Source organism: Apteryx mantelli, chromosome 25, assembly GCF_036417845.1.
Source record: "Apteryx mantelli isolate bAptMan1 chromosome 25, bAptMan1.hap1, whole genome shotgun sequence".
Taxonomy (NCBI): domain Eukaryota; kingdom Metazoa; phylum Chordata; class Aves; order Apterygiformes; family Apterygidae; genus Apteryx; species Apteryx mantelli.
In genome coordinates, this window is record NC_090002.1 from 9,971,618 (window position 1) to 9,990,697 (window position 19,080).

Genomic DNA, 19,080 nt, shown 5'->3' on the forward strand with positions numbered 1-19,080 from the left:
TTTCCCAGAAATTGAGTGCTCTCTCAGCCCTGTCTAAGCATCGCAAAGCAAACCTTAACCAGGAGCCACCAGGCATCTCAAAGCATTTGTGACCATGTTGCCCAGCCTGGCTGTTGTCCCCAGGACCCAACGTCCCCTTCAGGCGCTGTGGTGTCTTTTGGCCCCCAAGCAGCCCCACAAGCTGCTGAGATGACCCTGAAGGCACAGAGAGGTCCTACTCGGGCGGTGGGTGCTGAAGGGCCCTTGGAAGAGCTCGGCCGGGCGGCTTGCTGAGCAGGGCCGGCCACGGCCACCCAAGGGGCTATGCCTGATCACAGCGAGCTCTTCCAGGCCATTGAGCCAATTATCGACCATCTTGCTAAGGAGCCTCTGCGCAGCCCTTGACACGAAACAGGAGCCCAGCGTTCCTCCAGCCTGTCATGTCGAGAATTTACAGCTTAATGATTTCCTAAGGGCCAAATTCTGTTCTGACACAAGCGTGCCTGCTTTGCTATCAATCAAAGGCAAGTTCTTGAGTAAGGCAAGAACGTTTTCCTGGTCATGGATTTCCCTCATTGCGAACTCCATGTTAACACTAATACGTGTCTGGAGAAACACAGCGTTGCACCTGCACATCGGGATTGGTGAGGCAGCACTAACGTGGGAAGCGCGTTTCAAACAGCCCCTCTGCTTCCATGGTTGTGGCCTTGGTTTGCCACCTGAAACCGGGAATGTTCTGGTAAGGCCCCGACTTGCTTGTGTTCATGGGCTGAAGCCGATGCACCAATACAGACAGTGCATTTTCCCATCATTAGCTCATCTACATTTTTAATTATCTACTAGCAACTCGGTTACAAACAAGCCCACCATGCTTGAGGTTGCCTTCAAAGATAGATTCACGGTCTATGTTTATTCTAGTAACAGAGAGAGGCTATAAGGGACGGTGACTGCGTTGCTCCGAGCTCTGCCCTTGCACAGGGTGCACATTGCAGGTTATTGCAAACTGCTGATCATCTGAACAGTCATGCTCCCCACCACCAGCATCCCTAGACATCGCTGGAGAGCCTTAGGAGACAGCTTCTGACACCCCTAGCACCCGTAGCTAGGAGAAGATTTGCAGAAGTCCCCCAAAATTGCAGCAGAGCCCGTCGTGACACAAATGGTCCAATGTTTAGGAGACAGGTATGCAAAGCGGGAGCTCTCTACAGAAAGCTTTAACTGTGGGTGACTGGGTGTTTTCCAAAATCTCTGGTTTAAATATCGGCATCTGAATTTCCTCACAGCCTGCTGAAGTTTGCAGAGTTTCTGTTGCCACAGCACATCGAAGGGGGTATCTTTGGGGAGAAGCATCTACCCAACTTAGCTACTCGCATTGTCAAGCCTGAAAGGTGGTTGCAGTGATTAACAAGCTATTTCAGCAATACATCTCTGCAGCATGTTCATTGCGGCATGTTCATCGGAAATCTTTAGTTCCTTCATCATAAAGAAATGAGTATTTCAGGCTCACTGTCCTAATGAACATAAAATATGAAGCATGTTGTCAAAACATGCTGTAGCTCTGCCTTTTATTCTACAGCATTATCTCTTTAATTTTTCTGTAGGCAGTGCGTATTACTAACAATGAAAAACTAAATTATTTGAAACCCTAATTTCATCTGTTTTTTCCCTCTTGTCTGAGGAGATTGAGATTTTTTCACTGCATAATGGGTGGGAGGGAGGAAGAGCTGGAAATCCTTTGATTTGTGGCTATATGATTGTTAATCTTCTGCTGTGAATTCTGCACAGCATTTTGTAAGCGACTGAGGAATGGCAGAGCCTAAAGTCTGCTTATCATTTCATACTCTTTCATTGGATTTTCGGCATTTCTTCGGAAGGGGAGGGGAGGGAGATATTCATAGTCCTATGCAAGCTCAGAAGTTTAAAGAAACTCCTTTCTCTTCAGAAAGCTCAGCCAAAGCCAGAGAGGCAGGAAAGGCACAGGTTCATTTTAAACATTTTTAATATCAATCTTGACACAACCATTAAGAATAGACTTCTGAAGAAAAAAAAAAAGAAAATAAAGACCACAGGAGCACTAGCCTTTGAATTTACATTGTAATTTGGCAAGATGTCTTTCAATCTGATCCCTTTCTTCAGGCTCTCCCTCCATTTCCCTCAGTGTACATGTGTATATGTGTATTGGCAGGGCTGCGCGAGGAAAATAAGATTTAGTACATCCCAGGACACGTTCTGCTGGAGACCAGACTGCCCAAGCTTCGTGCATGAGCAAATGGCTCCTCTTCCTCTTTCCCCCTCGTCCCCCATCACATCATGACTGCAGAAAAGTCTGCCCTGAGTCAAAAAAGATGGATCACAGAGCGCGATTTATTTTGTGCGTGTAAGTGATTATTGCAGAAAGGTCTTGGGTTTAATTGATGTATTGGATTATGTATGATAAGTGTATCCAGGGAGTTTTCACATCACAGGCAGACGTATAGAGAGGGACCTCCTCTGGTTCCTTTCTTTGCCTCAATACCCAGCAAGGGGCTCAGGAATATTGCGGGATTAATGTCACAACAGAGGGAAAAAGACTGCCATTCAATCTATTTAAACATTTTATTTCACTAGTGCACCAATTAAACATCCCCTGTCTGAAGAGACCACAGATTAAAGCCATAGCAAGGCTGAAAAAAAAAAAAATCATCTCTTTGGAGATCTGTCCATAGACAGATCTTTTTCTCTCAAATGATCAAGGGAAATATATGAAATTGAAAAAAAAAAAAACCCTCTTGAAAGTAAACTTTGGGGCTATCTGAATAATTCTCCCTTCCTTTCATGAGCTTCTTTTACATTCACTGGCACCTTCTCCCTTGCAGCCAGTTTGCATTGCTTTAATTAAGGAGAGCTGGCGGCGATGGCAGCTCTGAAGACGGCCACCGACTGCCCTCGGTGGAGCCCGGATGAAGGGTTTCAAACGCTGAGCCCAACCTCCAGGCCTAGGAGCGGATGAAGTCACGCTCCGCTCTCATTTGCTTGGACCATTCCAGCTCACATTGGAGAGCGAACCTACGACCGCAAAGCACCGCAGTGCCACTTCAGCATTCAAAAATAGGCCTTAATGCAGCGATGGACTGGTGAGCCGGTGAAGAAAGCCCTCACGGTGCTGCCATCCTAGTTACCCGGCACTTTGGTGGTGCTCAGCCTTGTGCTGGCCAGCTGCATGAAGCTTCCCACGCTGTTTTTTCTCATGGATGGAGACCGATATTCCCCCGGAGAGCGGGAGAGCACTGCAACAGCAGGAGATGCGCATGCCAAGATCAGGAGAAAGCTCTCCAGAAGGTCCTCTGAGCCTGCTGGGTCTGTGCTGACGACAGTGCTGGTGTCACCTTAGGGAGCTGGGTTTCTTTTTAAGCAGGTGAAGCCACATGTTTTTTCTCCCAGGAGGCCACTCAGGGCATCAGTGATGGCATCTCACCAGGGCCAACGTGGTGGGCAGGGTCACCAGGCTGCCATAACGAAACACATCTGTGCTGATGTGGTACTTGTGATGAGGCACCAGGAAAAGAAGAGAAATAATAAAACATCCTTCTAAAAACTGTGTTACTCTTAGCCCGTGATTGACATGAGAGACAATACCATGTGTTTCGCAAGCTGTGCACCTGCTGGCCATATATTTAAGCAATGCAAGTCACTATTTCAAAGTGATAGGAATGGACTAGATCAAAAAAAGGAGACAAAGTGTATTATTTTTTCCAACTGAAATCCCTCTCCGGCTGTGCCAAGACCTACTGCCAGCTCCTCTCTCTTTATTTGGATAAGCAGAAGGTTTAAATGAGAAAGTTTTCCTTGGCAAACATTTATTGGCAATGGAGTCTGATGGGTCAAACACACCCAGCCCAGACAAAGAGGAAGGACCGCTTCTAGAGACGCTTAGATATTTCTATCGCATGATTTCTGATGTTGTCTGGGCTCAGGATTTATCTTGGAGAGAAGTGAAAAGGGGCAGGGGGAAGCCGGTACATGCAGCTTTGCCAACGTCTGATCAACTCCTGTGAATTCCTCGCTAACTCAGGCACAGCGGTATCCTCAGGCTTCCGTTTCCCCCGGCGTTTTCAGAGCTTGAAGCATTTCAAGTTATTTGCGGTGACTCCGAAAACAAGACCCAGATCCCATTCCTCGTTGCAGGGTAGCTGCCACGGCGGCAGAGCCCTCGCCTTGTGCTTCCCGTTCCGGTGCCCTCGTGCTCCCGCGGCGGCACCGGCGCTCTGCCACCGGGATCCGACACTTCCCTCCCTCGCCTCGCGGGAGGCCAAAGACAACACAACTCCTTCACGGAACTCCCTAGCCTAGAACTCCTAAATTTAATTCAAATTAAATTTAAATAAGACTGAAGCAGGCTAGCCATAAATCTGAAAATCTTATTTTAAGGCGATTTTGTCATTTATTGTTTTGCGGCCTCGGACAGAAACAGTGCGCCAAGTGCAGGAGATCCTGTGCACCTATTTAACGGTTATGGCACATGCCATGAGCAAGTCATAAGTAAGAATTTACTTTCTGTTAAAGAAGTTTCAGAAACATGACCACAGTATGCTGTAGTGAACGTTTCATGGAAGAACTCCCGTTAGGTCTATATTCTGCATTGATAGGCTCTGGGCTCTATTTCATTACAAGATATTTTTATAGTGTTTCTTAGTGGAAAATAGGAGACCACAACACTTTCCCTTACAAACAATAAAGAAACATAACTCATTAACAAATATAAACAAAGATAGTGAAACAGCGCCAGAGAAATTGAATGTGCTTAAAACTGAAGAACGAAACAAACGGGAACCATTTGTTATCTAATAAAGGAACTAGAGAAGAAAGTCTTTGATGGTAAGGGAGGACGATTTGCTCTCATGGGCCAGTGAACATCCAAATATATACAAGCTGTTCGCAGCAGACTGATTGCAGCTAGGCCACAATGCTATTGTACATGCTCAAAAAAAAAGAAGAAAAGAAAAAACCCCAGACAACACTACCAGAGAGGTACTTCAGACATAGATCAGGGTCTATTCATTAACACAGATTATTTTACTGAAATCTATTTTTCCCCCCTCTCTTTATCACCCTGTTTTCTTTCATGTTAATTTTGTGTCTGTTTAAAGTTGAATTCCTTGATCTGCAACATCTTTAGCTTTAATTTTTTTTCTCTTACCAGTGAAATGAATTCAAATCATTTGCATTTATTGCAGAGAACATACAGCCTCATCTGTAGCCTTTAGTCTGAGTGAATTGCTTTTCTGCTTCACAAGGCACATAGTGTGAGCTGGAGCATGCCCCCTCGCCATTCTGCTATGGTCAGAAATAATCTAGTTGGCACTTCCATGTTTCCATAATATTTATCATATTGATCATATATAAAATAGATAAGCAAAATTATATTATTGGAAGCAATGATCTGATGAACCTATAGACTAAATAAATCACTTGGCAGAGACTTTAAAAAAAAAAGAAAAAAAGTAGCAGCTTGCTCTCAACCATTTCCAAAGTCAATTTTCCTTGCAAATAGGTTTCTCATCAACCTAAGCACCCTAGAGAGACTGTGCCCTTTCATGAGGCTTTCTTTGAAAGTAGGTATGTTATATATGGATACCATGCCAAATCTAACTTCTTTAGAAGTATGTGCTCCCATTCCTTTAATTAGCTTTAAAATCTTTAAGAAAAATTACTATATTGGCTTTACGGATTTACCTTAAAGGGACCCAAAATACTCAGAATCATCATGCATGCAAACAGAGCTGGCTTTAGACTAGGCTTATTAAAGAGGTTTGTTAAAACTATGGGTATAAATACACAGATTCACACAGCTTGTATTAAGTCATCATTGCTCATGTTGATCTGGAACGACATTTGTCCCGAAATCCTCTATGGCAAACGGATAAATGCTGGGGCCAGGGAAGGGGAATTTGAGGCGCAGATTCAGACAACCTGAAAACTGCCCTCAGCCAGTAACTCGGGAAATGCTAAGGTTGGTCCAGGTGGGTCTCAGCAGCTCTGAGGCCTTCATGGGGGCTCTGCGTGCCCCACTCCCACATCAGGCCCCTTCCTGGGTGAGATCGTCTTAGAGCAGAGAACAAGAAAAACACTAGGAGAGATTAAAAACTCCCATACATCCTTGACGGTGGATGGTAGCAGAAATCTGATGCTGCGGTGGATCCCTAAAGAGAAAACACACTAAAGCGTGTGCTTACATTTAAGCACAGGTGCTCTGTTATCTCAAGCAGATGCTACACTGCTTTGCTAAGCAGAGATGGACTCGAGCACATGCCCGAGTGCCTCGCAATTAGGGTCAAAATGGAGTGACGAAGAGGCCGAGGCACGCGAAGATGGGTGGCAATCGCTCCCGAGACTTTCCATCGGCCGAGAGGACGCATCAGGGCGCACCAAACGGCCGATGCCACCGACAGCAGAGCACGCACGCTAAAGCTGCTCCTTCCCCAGTTCTTTGAGTAGTTTTATCAGTGGCAGCAGATGCTGCTGCAGTCAGGTGGAAACAACACAGGGAACTTTCCACATGGCGTCTAGTCAAAGAGAAAAAGGAGAATCTGTTAGAAGCCGGCCAGAGAGACTTGGGAAAAGCCTAACGGGGGAAAAGCAGCTATTTTCAGTTCGAGCTTTTGCTTCTGCAGTGCCATGTAAGCCATGGCTGCAAAGCACTTTGGAGGTAGCACTAGATCTTGGTTGCACCTCGCCAGGTTAGAGCAGTTGTGTCTGTTTCATTGACCAAAAAGCAAAAGATTCAGGTGGGTGAAGTGACAGCAAGATGCAGGCTGGAGAAAAATTTGAAAGTCTTGGCAATAATCTCATTATATATTTTGTAATCTGCCTGGTGACATAGTATTCACATTTCCTATAAGTCTTAGTTGACAAGTTTAGAGGTAGCATTAACACTACTTCAGGTGGCAATGTCTTGGTCTTCATCCTTCTTCCCTACCTCTCCATGCAAACCTGGAGTAATCACGGAGGGAATTACACCAAGCCTGGAGCAAACCACGCCAGACCAATTACAGCGTAATTGCAATCCCAGCACGACCTTCGCTGCCGGTTTGCACTCACTCAAAATTCCCCTGATGAGCCCATCTCGCTTCTCCTGTAGGCTACGGTGAACGGGAACAATTCCACGAGAAGTCCGTATGATTGGGGAAAGGCTCAAAGTCATTGATTTCAGTATCAGGGTTACACAATAGACGTAATTAAACCGCACATAGGCCTCGTGCTGGATGTCTACCCTTGGGTTAATTCCAGTCATGTATAAACTGCAGACAGACAGACTGTTCCACCAGTTGTGATTGCAGTCTCATGGAGTATGAATAAATTAATCAAGCCTGCCTCTCTTTGCTGGAAAGCCAATCAAGCTGGCTTTTCAAACTATAACCACTATAAAGTGCACATAAAAAAGAAAAAAAATACAGCCAGGACTTATACATGAGCTTTTTAACAGCTGTTTGTAAATATGTCTAATAATTCATCCTGTCAACACGCTCACTTTTCCATTACAAGGAAATATTCATAAATGGTATTCCCAGTGCTGATGGATCCATTTCCTTAATGAAATATGCATAGTTTATTTTACAAAACTACTTGCTTGAGGAAAAGGTGTCAGGTTTCTTTATTCTATTTGCGGTACCAAAATCATTCCAACTCACGTGTACAAGTAGCGAAGTTAAGGCAACTTTTACAGCAGTGGCTTAGTAACTAAGCCACCTTTAAGCAATAATCCCAGCAAATAAAGGTGGAGATGCTGGGTTCTCCTGCCTTCTAGGAGCTTGGATGCTAACTAATATGAAATTCAGCCCTATTAATTGACTGCGCAGGGGAATTCTGTAGGAAAGTCTGTATTTCTTAGATGCGAATGTCTGCAGCAGGACGGCACAGCAAGAGATGCTGAGCTGAGAGAGGAATAAACTGGACGAGAAGTCATCAGCACTGTGCGAGGACGGGAGAGCTGCGTCACGGGTGATTACGGGGGTTAAACCATCATATCTGCAATGCACATGTAAAGTTTCTGATGTTGCACTTCTGAGTTCGTCACCTTCCGCTTTTACCCCTTAAATCTGTGACAGACGGCAGAAACTCGTGGAGCCTCTCTGTACCCTCGACTCTTTCTGGGCTGACAGGAGAACCGTGCATTTTCCCACCCGCAAGATGCATGAACCTGGTTAGAGGACTCATAACAGGTCAAATGACCCCAAATGAGGCACGGCACAGAACTGAGGGCATGTTTTAGCAAGTGAATCACCACACGGGACCCAAGCTTGACGTGCATTGCAAAGCTCATTCCCATCAGCACTTCTGCCTAAGACGGAAACGGCAGGCTACGTGCACGTGCTACTAATGATCTAATCTGACCCCAAACAAAAGTAGAGACATTTAAATCAGAGCCTGAACTACATCGCTTTGGGCCGATAGTGGTGCTGCAATTTTTAAGGATGTTCAAAAATGTTATTAAAAGCAAAACAAACTCATTTAAGCATAATCTTTCTCCTTCTGTATGCTAATACGGAAAATGGAAAGTAGCCTAGAAAATATTCTCTGCTTTTGACAGCGGATAGGAAGGCTAGCTGGATGCCAATACTTAAACACTATCAATCATTTCTAAGAGCAGTTTGAGTGTGTAAGCAAGTCTCCTTGTATGCCACAGCAGCTTTACATCACTCAACTTTCTCCAGCTATGTAAAATTAAGCTAAAGACCTGCTACTGACTCCACCTGTGAGGTATATGATGGGAACACAGGTATTATAGATTCTCCATTAAAATGAAATATTATGCATTACAGTATGTAGCTGTCACTCAGGTAAGATATAAAACCAAGTCCTAGCCACAAGCCTTCCTAGCACGGTTCCCAGCCTGTTAACCGGAGTCTTGGTAAATTTTTAGATCATATAGTGATTTTGCCCATCCCATCTCAGCCCAGACACTCTTGCAACCCATTTCCGCCTCCCTCCGCTCTCATCCATTCTTCCCATTTCTCCATGCTAAAGTGACACAAGCCTGCAGATACAAAGCTCATCTGGCGATTTACAGAGCAGCACGGAAAATAAAAAACCACAGGGGAAAAAAGTAATTTTCTGTTTGGGCTCCCAGAACGTCCTACAATAGAGCCAGAAGAATAAGCACATGCTAACATTGAATGAGCGACGGTGTATGACAACAGTTTTTACACCAGGAAATATCTGTTAACATAAGTTCTGCCAAATTTATGCCCCTCTGCAACCAGCCCCCGACAAACCCACGGCCGGGACGCAGCAGCCTCCTGCGCACGGCGCTCCGGGCTGGCAGCATCAGCTCCCACATGGCCTCGGAGCAGACTGTCCCGGAGCTGGACGCCAGGATCCCCCGGCCTGGCCATCTGCCCCGGGGCATGGAGACACGGCTCGGATAAACACGAAAGCTGCCTTTAAGGCATCGTCCAGGTCCGCAGGCACCTTCGAAGGTGAAAGACAAAGGCTTGAGGTGACAAAGAAATCATCTCCGCCTTCGTTAAGTAGGTAAGTTCAGTTTAGGTAGGAAGCTAGTAAATGCTCCAAGTGTCTCAATACATTTGCTAATCTGCCCCAAATTCCAAACTCTGCCGTAGGCGAACATTGCAATTTCCAAGGGAACCTTTTTATCCCTTTTTTATTTGCCTCGCTCCCTTCAAAGGCAGAGCGGAGCTGGAGGTCAGAAGGGAAACCAATACTCGACTCCCCCTCCATTGCGTTCGAATAGCGAAGTTTGGCATCCGGCTGAACGCTCCCCAGTTTACCCGGGAAGATACCAGGAGTTGGGGTAACGCCGTGGCCGCAGGAATCGTGCCCATGCAGAAGAGACCAGGATCTGGTTAACTACATTTAAGAGCATTCAACCAATGCTATACATCAAGCTCGCCGTTTGACCCTTCCCATACCATCCAATAGTTCCCTTGTTTGAACAAAGCATGTGGTTAATTAGGGTTTTTTTTCGTTTTACTGAATAAAACTCTCGGGGGAAGCAAGAATGAACTGAGCACTGAAATATTCAGCATGGTAACAACCCCTAGGAGTTGCGCAGTTCAGCTCACCTTCCCAGGAGCTCTGGCAGAGCTGCCGACGACCAGCCTCTACCAGGAAAGGCTTCATCTGTGATAAGGCAAGGACACTTCTGGCAGCAGATTCTATATTTTTGGCTCTGGCTCTGTAGGAATTATCGTTCTGTCTGAGCAAACCTTACCTTGGTGGCACAATATCCCCTCGACACACGGCCACAGCAAGCACAGTGCCCCCAGAGAAGATGCCAACAGCGTGCGGAGGCCCAGGCACTGCTCACCCGCGTCCCCGCACCGCGGTTGCACCTAGACAGGCCACATAAGAGCTAATCACAGATTTGGTCAATCTGCACTTTTTTCCCCTAATATGATTTTATTAATTCCATGTAGGCTCTCAGTCATAGGTAGCATGTCAATCTGGGGGGAAATCTTCTATTTCATCATTAAAAAAAATGACTTTGTTTCTCGCTTGTGTGATGGTTTAGATTAATGCACTATCTTCGCAGTTCAGAAACCTCAATTTAAATCCTTTCCTGTTAAACTCGATCAAGAAAGAATCCAGTCTGGTCCCAGCACAGAAATTACTCTATACAGCCTAAGTTGTTAAAAATTAATTTTACCTGATGGCTCCCCCAAGCGAAAGGCAACGCAGCAGGAGCTCTGCAGAGCCCTCCATGCCCATCGCTGCCTTCCTCTGCCGTCGCTTTTCTTCCCCCCTCATCTACACCGCTTCTCATTGCTGTTTGCTTCTATTAAAATGCCTGGGTTTTAATTAAACCCATAGATAGATACAAATAAAGAGGAAGAAAGGAAAGAAGGCCTGATAAAAGTCCCATCTATTAAGTACAGTTGTTACGAGATATTGCAGATAAATGCGATCCAAGCACTGCGCATCCGCAGAACGCGCGGTACCGGGATTAATTCAGCAGCAGGATTTCGCTGCGCGGGGGGTTTTACTGGGGGCTTTTCTTCGCGATGGGAACGTGTTACCTTCGCCCTCACGCTGAGCCTCACAGACTTCAGCTCTGAGCAAAACAAATCCCGTTTGACCTGCACGGTATCCTCACCTCCCTGCAGAATTTATTTCTTCTTTCTGATCAGCATCACTACGTGCCTGAAACGGGCAACCGAGAATCAGGGCTCCTGTTTTTTATTGCCATCTCCATCACTGGCACATGACTTACGACGGGCTGAGAGTCGCTTCTCCAGTCTCATCCGCAGCCTGCGCTCTTGTAAAACGAAGCCTAATTAATACCTGCCCGTACGTCAGCTTGAGCTCTTCGGACGGAAGGCAGTAAAGATCTACAAGGTGTCATTACTTCAGAATTAGCTTCAGAGACATCATTTCTTTAACTTTATAACCATCTATCCATTCACCCATCCATCTCTATGCAATTCTACATCATGATCATTTACCAAAATATCCTAGGAGCTGTTATATTTTAAGCCTTTTTCATTTCTCTTGGTGGACACTGATTTAGGACATGGACCCTCAGGAAAGACACGTCTCCAGCCAGGGAACAGCCTCGCCGTTGGGCAAGAAATGATCGTCTTTAACCCTAGAAGGGCTGCAGCAAACAGTCCTGCGCAGCCAGACAGGATATGGCGATGCTTGTTTTTATCAACATCCTGATCTATAATTCATCTGAAAATGCTTTCTCCCCTTGTTACTCCCCTTACGCGCCCCTCCAGGAACGCTGCAGTATGTATATTTAATTGGTTACTGGAGGGGAGCGTTCACCTTCAAGGTGAATAGCTTTAAAGAGCAGAGGGCAAGAAAATTGAAGCGCGCAGAATTCCCACGCTTATCTTCCCGGACTCACCGAAACCAAAGCAATAGGATGGAGAAATCAATCACACTCACCAAAAACCAAAATCACATCTGAAAGCAGCTAACATTAAGGAGATAAAATAGCAGCAGTGAGAGCCTGCTGCAGCCACTCGCTCTCGCCGGGGCTTGCAGCTGCTGTCGCAGAGCCTGTGTCACGACTCTTCTCCAGTTTAGAACGTGACCTTCTGTGGTTTGGATTATTATTTTTTTTTTTTTTGAAACAAAAGGGTGTTAGAAAATGAAAGACTATTTCATGGAAGATTTAGTACCCAGACGAGTTGCTTGTGAATGTATTTATGTATAAAAAAGCATGACTTATTAATTGCAAATTGGCACATGATTTTCCATGTGAAGATCCACCTCTCTCCACCCTTCTCCCTGCACCCCAACAATATCGAAATCCTTTTTGTTAAAACAGAACCAAGACTGAGAATATTTTTCTTTTTCAAAGTGACACCCTGAGCTACGATCTCTAGACAAAGTGTTGGAACTGACAAACTCCTGCAAAAAGTTTCAGTTAAGCCTCCCCTGCCCTGAAGCGACTGAACCCTCTCCAAAACCTGGCTGAAGATTCCTCGCCGGCTTTAGCCAGGTTTGTTTAAAAACGTTGCACTGGAAAACGAGGATCTGCAAGCGAGACTGAGGACTTGTACCAGGGCTCAGCAAAACCCTGCAGTCTTGGGGCATTTTGCTGTTTTGGGGGTTTTTGCATGCTTATTTCTTTTTTGCAAAAGCATTTGAGGGGGCTGTGGCACATGAGACATTTCCCGTCCAGCCGCCCTCCATCCTGCCCCTGCCTGCTCCTTGCTGCTGCACAGAGAAAAACCACCGAAAGTGCTCAGCACAAACCTCCAGGTGGTTTTGTTTCATGAGGGAAAAAAATTGATGCTCTCCCGTCTCTGCACTCAAGACCTCTGCTTGGGGGTTTTCCATGCGGCTCCTCCGGGAACAAATCGCGGCTGTCGCGCGGGGCTGCTGGACACCTGTTCTGCTGCCAGCGCTCGGGTTACCTGAATCCGCCCCAGACGAGATGCCCACAGTGCCTGTGCTTGCTCCGCGTGGTGCCTGGAAGCGGCACATCTCCTCCTTCACCCTGTTCCTCCTTCTTCTCTGCTCTTCTGTTTCTATCTCACATTCACCTCTTCTCCCCATCAGTTTTTCCCTTCTTCCTGCAGTCTGAGCACTCACGAACATGTTTTTTTTTTTCCCTAGCCAATTTTAGAGATCAAGTTTCCCAGCCAGCTCTTAGGGAGAGACACATCGGAAACACGCCCAAGAGGGACGCGGCAGTGTTGATCAGGAGACAAGCCACCCGTACGGTCCGCCGGCAGTTCCTGCGGCATTGCCCTTCCGCACTTGACCCTACCTCATCTTCAGAATTTGAAACAACTTCAGACCATGTAGCATAAACGTATGCCTAATCTCATTACACTAATAATTCATAGGTCTCGATCTGCAAGAGTTTTGCAGATAAACAGAGAGAGTTTTATAAGCGTCCATCAGCTTTAAGTCATCGCATTTGGAAAGCATCTGCTGGATCATCCTTCCGGCAGTGATGGCTCTTAGCCTGTGCTATGGGGTTTCCCCATTTTAAACATTACATTTTAAAACACCCTTGAACTAAAGCAGCAATGAATTATATCAGATCATATCTGGCTTTATACGGTGGTGGGAAAGCTGTACACAGCTGTGCAGGGTGAAACCCAAAGCTCCCTTCTGGCACTTGGAGGAGTTTTGCTCACACCACATCTTGCGTTTTCTTCCCAGTCCTTCATTCTCTGGCTTCCCCCCTCCAGGAAACGGATTATTACCACATCAAAAGTGACCTGCATAGGGAAAACAGTGGTCCTTATGGTATATTTCTGTGTTGAAAACCAGGTAAAAATTCTCAAATGTGCAATGAAACCTCCAGGTTTGGCTTGAGGCACTTGGGATCCTTGGTTCTCCATCTGGCTAATTGCTGCTGGTCGGAGGCTTTTCTGTTACTGCAATTATACATAAACCATCTTAACTCTTTCAGGAAATGCAAATATACCATTTTAAAAGGGTGAAACAAAGCTGAAGGACACTGAAAATGTCCTAGAAATACCTAGAGAAACTTTTTTGGAAAGCTAACGTGTCCACTGGAGCTGCTCTTCTACTGCAGTCGCTCCATGCAACCCGTTGTTGGCTTTACAGAAGCACAAGCCAAATCCTCTTCTAACCTTAGGACACAAGTGGAGTACAACAGGTAACTGTCATGTGCGTAAGGTGAAATCTCAGCAATTATCCTAGCCTCAGCCGATAAAAGTTGTCGATAGCTCCAGCAAAGCCACCGGATCTATAGTAATTTATATCGCCTACAAATCTGGGAGTTTGGTCTGACTCAAAACCAGATAAATATTGAATAAACAGCTCAGGAGTTGTCCCAGTAGGTGGGAATTATATTACATCCAAGCTCATAAAAATGTAGATATTAATAATGGGAAAGCAGCTAGATCTTTCCTCGCAGCCCTCCCATCCCGGCTCCGGGCGGGTTTCAAATGCCTTTGGCTGCAGCGATGCGCACGTCTGCGTGCATGTACAGCCACTTCCCACAAGTCATACAAATCCCAATTTGCAGAGAAATACAAACACGAAAGCTGTCAATCCACCCAGAGAAACAATTAAAAACACTAATGTCCTTAGCTTACATTAAAACCGGGTAGGACTCAGATGAAGGAGAAATTGCTTTGCATTAGTTTCTCCGCAGGTCACCCTGCGCCTAGCGGGGCTGGAGCAATAACCGCACTTATCTGAGCAGTTTGCTAATCACACTCATCAACTCCAAAATGCAGACTCCGGCCAGATGAATTTATAACCCTTTCAGTACGCTCCGGCATGGGAACGTGCTCAGGCAGTGATGCTCAGGGGTCTGCGGTCCCCCGCGGGAGCCGAGCCAGCGCAGAGCTCTGCCCCTCCAGAGGGGCCGGCAAAGAAACCGAGCTGACCGTTTGCAAAACACGTTATTGCTACTTTCACTAAAGAGTCAATACTTTTATCGAAAGTCACGTTTTGTTTGTTTTTTAAAGATTTCAAAGGTTCCACTCAGCTCTCCTGGTGAGGGGGGGGGAAAAAAAGTCTTGCTACATCCCCTTAAATATCGCCTTGGGAAGCTTTCTGCGCAGGCAGCGGCTGCAGGCAGAGCCCGCGGGGGTCACGAGGGGCCTTTCCCAATTCTCCCTGCACAATGGGTGGAGTGCCTAAATGCTGTCAGTATCACCCAAAAATACAGGAGAACAGCTATGGATCAAACAGACGGAAATGGCTGCGTGCACCCCCAGAAGCAGCTCGCTGGTCCCCTTGATAGCACAAGGGCTGCATCACCTCATCACACAGCCAGAATTACTTGTCCCCGTTGGCTTTTTTCTCCTTAATCCTTTTCAGCACCTTTCCCATGTTCTCCGCTTTCTTCTTATTATTTCCAGGGGCTTAAGTCCAAGTTTTCAGTCAGGCTTTGAAGGACCATCTACTTTGTGCCTGTAATTCCTGGAGACCAGCAAACGCCAGAATAAAGTTATTTAGACTTCAGAGGGGAGATTTGCAGGGGGTCATTAGGCAGTGAGACATCCCAATGATCTCAATTGTGCTTCTAAATAACCGCGAAGAAAAACATTAACCTCCAAATTATTTGCATGCGTGGAGTTGGGGCACCAGGTTGGAATATTAACACCTGCAGCTCTTGCCCCAGTGGGGGATCTTGCCCAGGGGCTGAGGCCAGTAAGATCGTTTTCATGAACTTCCAGCCACAGAGTCGGTGTTTTTAAGAACTCAAGTCGCCCTGGTGGCAGGCTGTTAAATAAAGATGTTTGGATCACCGCAGAAGGAGCGAGGCCCTCCTTAATCCAGCACTTCGGCAAGCGCCCGAGCGGCCACGGCCCGTGCGGGACCAGTCGCAGCAGCCGAGAGCCCCTTCCTCAGCGACTGCCGTTAAATGGTGGTTATGCCAACAAACAGCCCAAAGAGCAGGGCAGCTGTGTCAATAAACATAGTTATTCCTCAGGTGCTGCTTATTTTTTAATGATTTCCGAAGATGCTGCACACAGTGGCAGCAAACAGCCCTGTCGAGGCCAGCGCTGCCTCCTCTCACCTTGCTGCGCAGGAGCACGGACAGACCTCGCTCGCCTCCTGGTCACCTGGGAGCTTACCGAAACACGGTTTCCATCTGCACTAAAGCTGCTGGTGGCGGGTAATTTGCATTTCAGTTGCATGGGTGCTGTCTGGGACTTAAGTGTCATTCACTGAACCAAAATAACACAACAGTTATCTGCCTGGCATTTCAACCTTTTCCGAAGATAAGAATCCATGAGAAACAATAATTATAAATATCATGGTATCAACAACAAGAGTGACAGATTGCTGATGGTGTGTCTGGTATTAAGTCCCCTTGACAGAGTCTATTACGCATGGAATTGCTCATAATAGCCAATCTCTGCTTTGGGGCTGTGGAGAAGCACAGGAACAGGCTACTGCAGTGGGAGAAATGAGGATTTTCTGCCTTTTTTTTGTGCTACTGGAGGATCTGGGCCTGAAGGCGAACCTGAGTCTGTAATAGAGAACCTGTGCCCGAAACGGGCGTGCGTCTCCATTTCATTTGCAAACCGATTTCATGATGGAGCAGAAATGCCAATCACTCGCACAGCCATCAGGGTGAGAGCATCCCAATCTGCATTAGGCAGCTGGGCAGCTTTCCAGAGCATCCTCTACAACACATGAATTATTACCCAAACATCACTGCTGTCAGCACATTCCTCTCTATACAACTTCCTATTATTATTTTTTTGGCGGACAACCCTGAAATTTTAAACAGCTCAATCTTGCTAAACTAATGCAACTGCCTATGCCTGCAGGATGAACTTTTCATAAAAAAACAACAATAATCCTTCTACTGAGAATAATGAAAAACCCCCAAACAATCCTTTTTTTGTTTTGTTTTTGGTGTCTTTAGTAGCTCTGGCTTTCATTCTAATTTCCAACAACAGCTTTTTATTTGTCTTACAAAGGAGGGAAAAAAAAAGACTTAAGGGATCCTTAAGCTTCAGTGACAGAGTATGAAGCAGCTTATAGATGAGGCCACGGAGGCAGGGTCAGCAAGCCCTGCTGCCGGCATCGGAGCTTGTTAAGAAAAACATGCTCTGAGCACCGTTCACTTTGAAACGGCTTCTGCCACTGCAAGTCACTTGGACGGCGTGCAAGTCCAAGAAGCATCAAGAACAGCCTTAAAATCCCGAAAACCAGGCTGGTAAGTTAGTTACTTCGTAGTTAATATGCCCTTTGGTGACAACAGCGAATTACTGTAACGGCTGGAGGGGAAGCTAAACCTTGGGGCAATGCTGAGACCGCAACGCCCCAAAGTCTGCGAGACCTTCCTTGCACACAGATGTTTGGACAGATGTAAACATCTGCAGCATCCTGGCCTTTGACAGGAAGATTAAGTTAGGCATCTTGGTCGATTAAACTTTTATAACAAACAAAATATAGCTTAGGAGCTTTTCCTTATTGCACCCAGGTCTCTGAGGCGTTCCCAGTCCTCTATGAAGGGTCATTCCTTGCTTCCCACATCTTGTTTGAAAGGAAGGTTTACACAGGAATCCCGAAAGCTGCATTTTCATAGAGAAGGAGGTAGAGTTCTTGCTCTAATTACATGAATCAAAGCTTTCATTCAGCTGCAATATGGAAACTATCTTGATAACTCTTCTGGTTATGAAAAACAGATATATGTATTTCTGCCATGTCCTGAGCAGCATATGTGCTATTACATAATTAATAGAATTCCAACATTTCCTTTTTAATCAATCATGGTCAAATATACAATGCAAACTTGCAGCATAACAAAAATGCAACTGATTGTCCAAAAATATTTATTCAAGATTAAAAAACATGTAGCACATGAATATTTCAATAAATATTAAATATTTATCTCTCCTTTCCAAAGCTTCCATAACCAGGTTTAATTAATTTGTCATAAAAAATTTACAGTCAGGTACACTTTTAATTATTAAATTATATCTTTAGGTTTCAGGTACTCATTTTTTCCCTTGTGCCAACATAGAACGGGAAGAGCTACACAGACGTTACAGAGGTTGTACCAATGCAAACAGATTCTGCTGTAGGCCAGAAATGGATGAAAATTTGCTCCCAGCCTTTTCAACAGCAGCTCTGTGAATTGTAGGGAAATGCAAATACCACTTAATCCAGTGCATCCCTATCCAGCATGGAAACTCCAGCTGAAAGCAGGAGGCCCTGTTTTAGTAGAACGCACACGCTTAGAGACAGGCTTTCTCCTGAAGCCCCTGCAGCCTCGACGGGAGAGGCCCCGGCCGTGCCAATACCGCACCTACGTGGCTGGCAGCTCTGAGCAGAGGTGCCAGCCCATCTAAGCGGGGTCTCGAAGGGCAGCGCAGGCAGCTACAGTTTCAGGAGCCCCAAATCTGTGACACTTCTCCCAGGGAGGGCTGAGGAAGAGCGTTGAGTGAGTGAACATCTACGCGAGCCTGTTGCTTACTGCTCTGAGAAAGAGAGGGGCAGGTAGGCTGAGCACCGCATGCACCCCCAGCACGCGGAACCCCTCATTCCACCAGCAACACCTACTTGGGAATGAGCTGTAATAAGCCAAGAAACTCTTGGAGATGGACCATCAAGATCTGGCGGCCCAGCAGTGCCCAGGCACCCCAGGAGATGGAGGGGGTGCACACGGAAGGGCAGCGTCTGTCAAGTTATTACGGGAATGCAAAGTCAACGGACAAGTGTCAGAGACACATTAGCAGCACGGCACGTCTGCCGGGGGGGTTGGATTTAGCATTGGTCCAAGTGGCAGCTGAAGGCAGAGACAGATTTTCCCCCCCCTCCCTTTCTCATCTCTCCCATAGAGCACGTTCGAGGCATTAATACATCCCTCCCCTTGCGTAACCTTCTCCCATCCTCGCATGAAATGTGAGCTCAAGGGACAGATGCAGAATCTGGGATGCATTCCCAAATTAATTTTTTAAGGAGTGAGGAACTCACACTGCCTATGCTAAGTAGGTCTCTCAGTCTACAGTATCGCTGCCAGCAGTGACTTTGCAGCACTGCCTGCCTTCACGCCGTGCTGTGCGGCTCCACAGCACCATATCCCGGCACCATCTGGGTGTCAAATGTGAAAAGGAGGAGAAAACACAGGTGAGGAACAGCCCTCCCTGTCACAGCCGAGCAGCCCGTTCCCCGGACAGTTCGGAGCAATCTATTCCC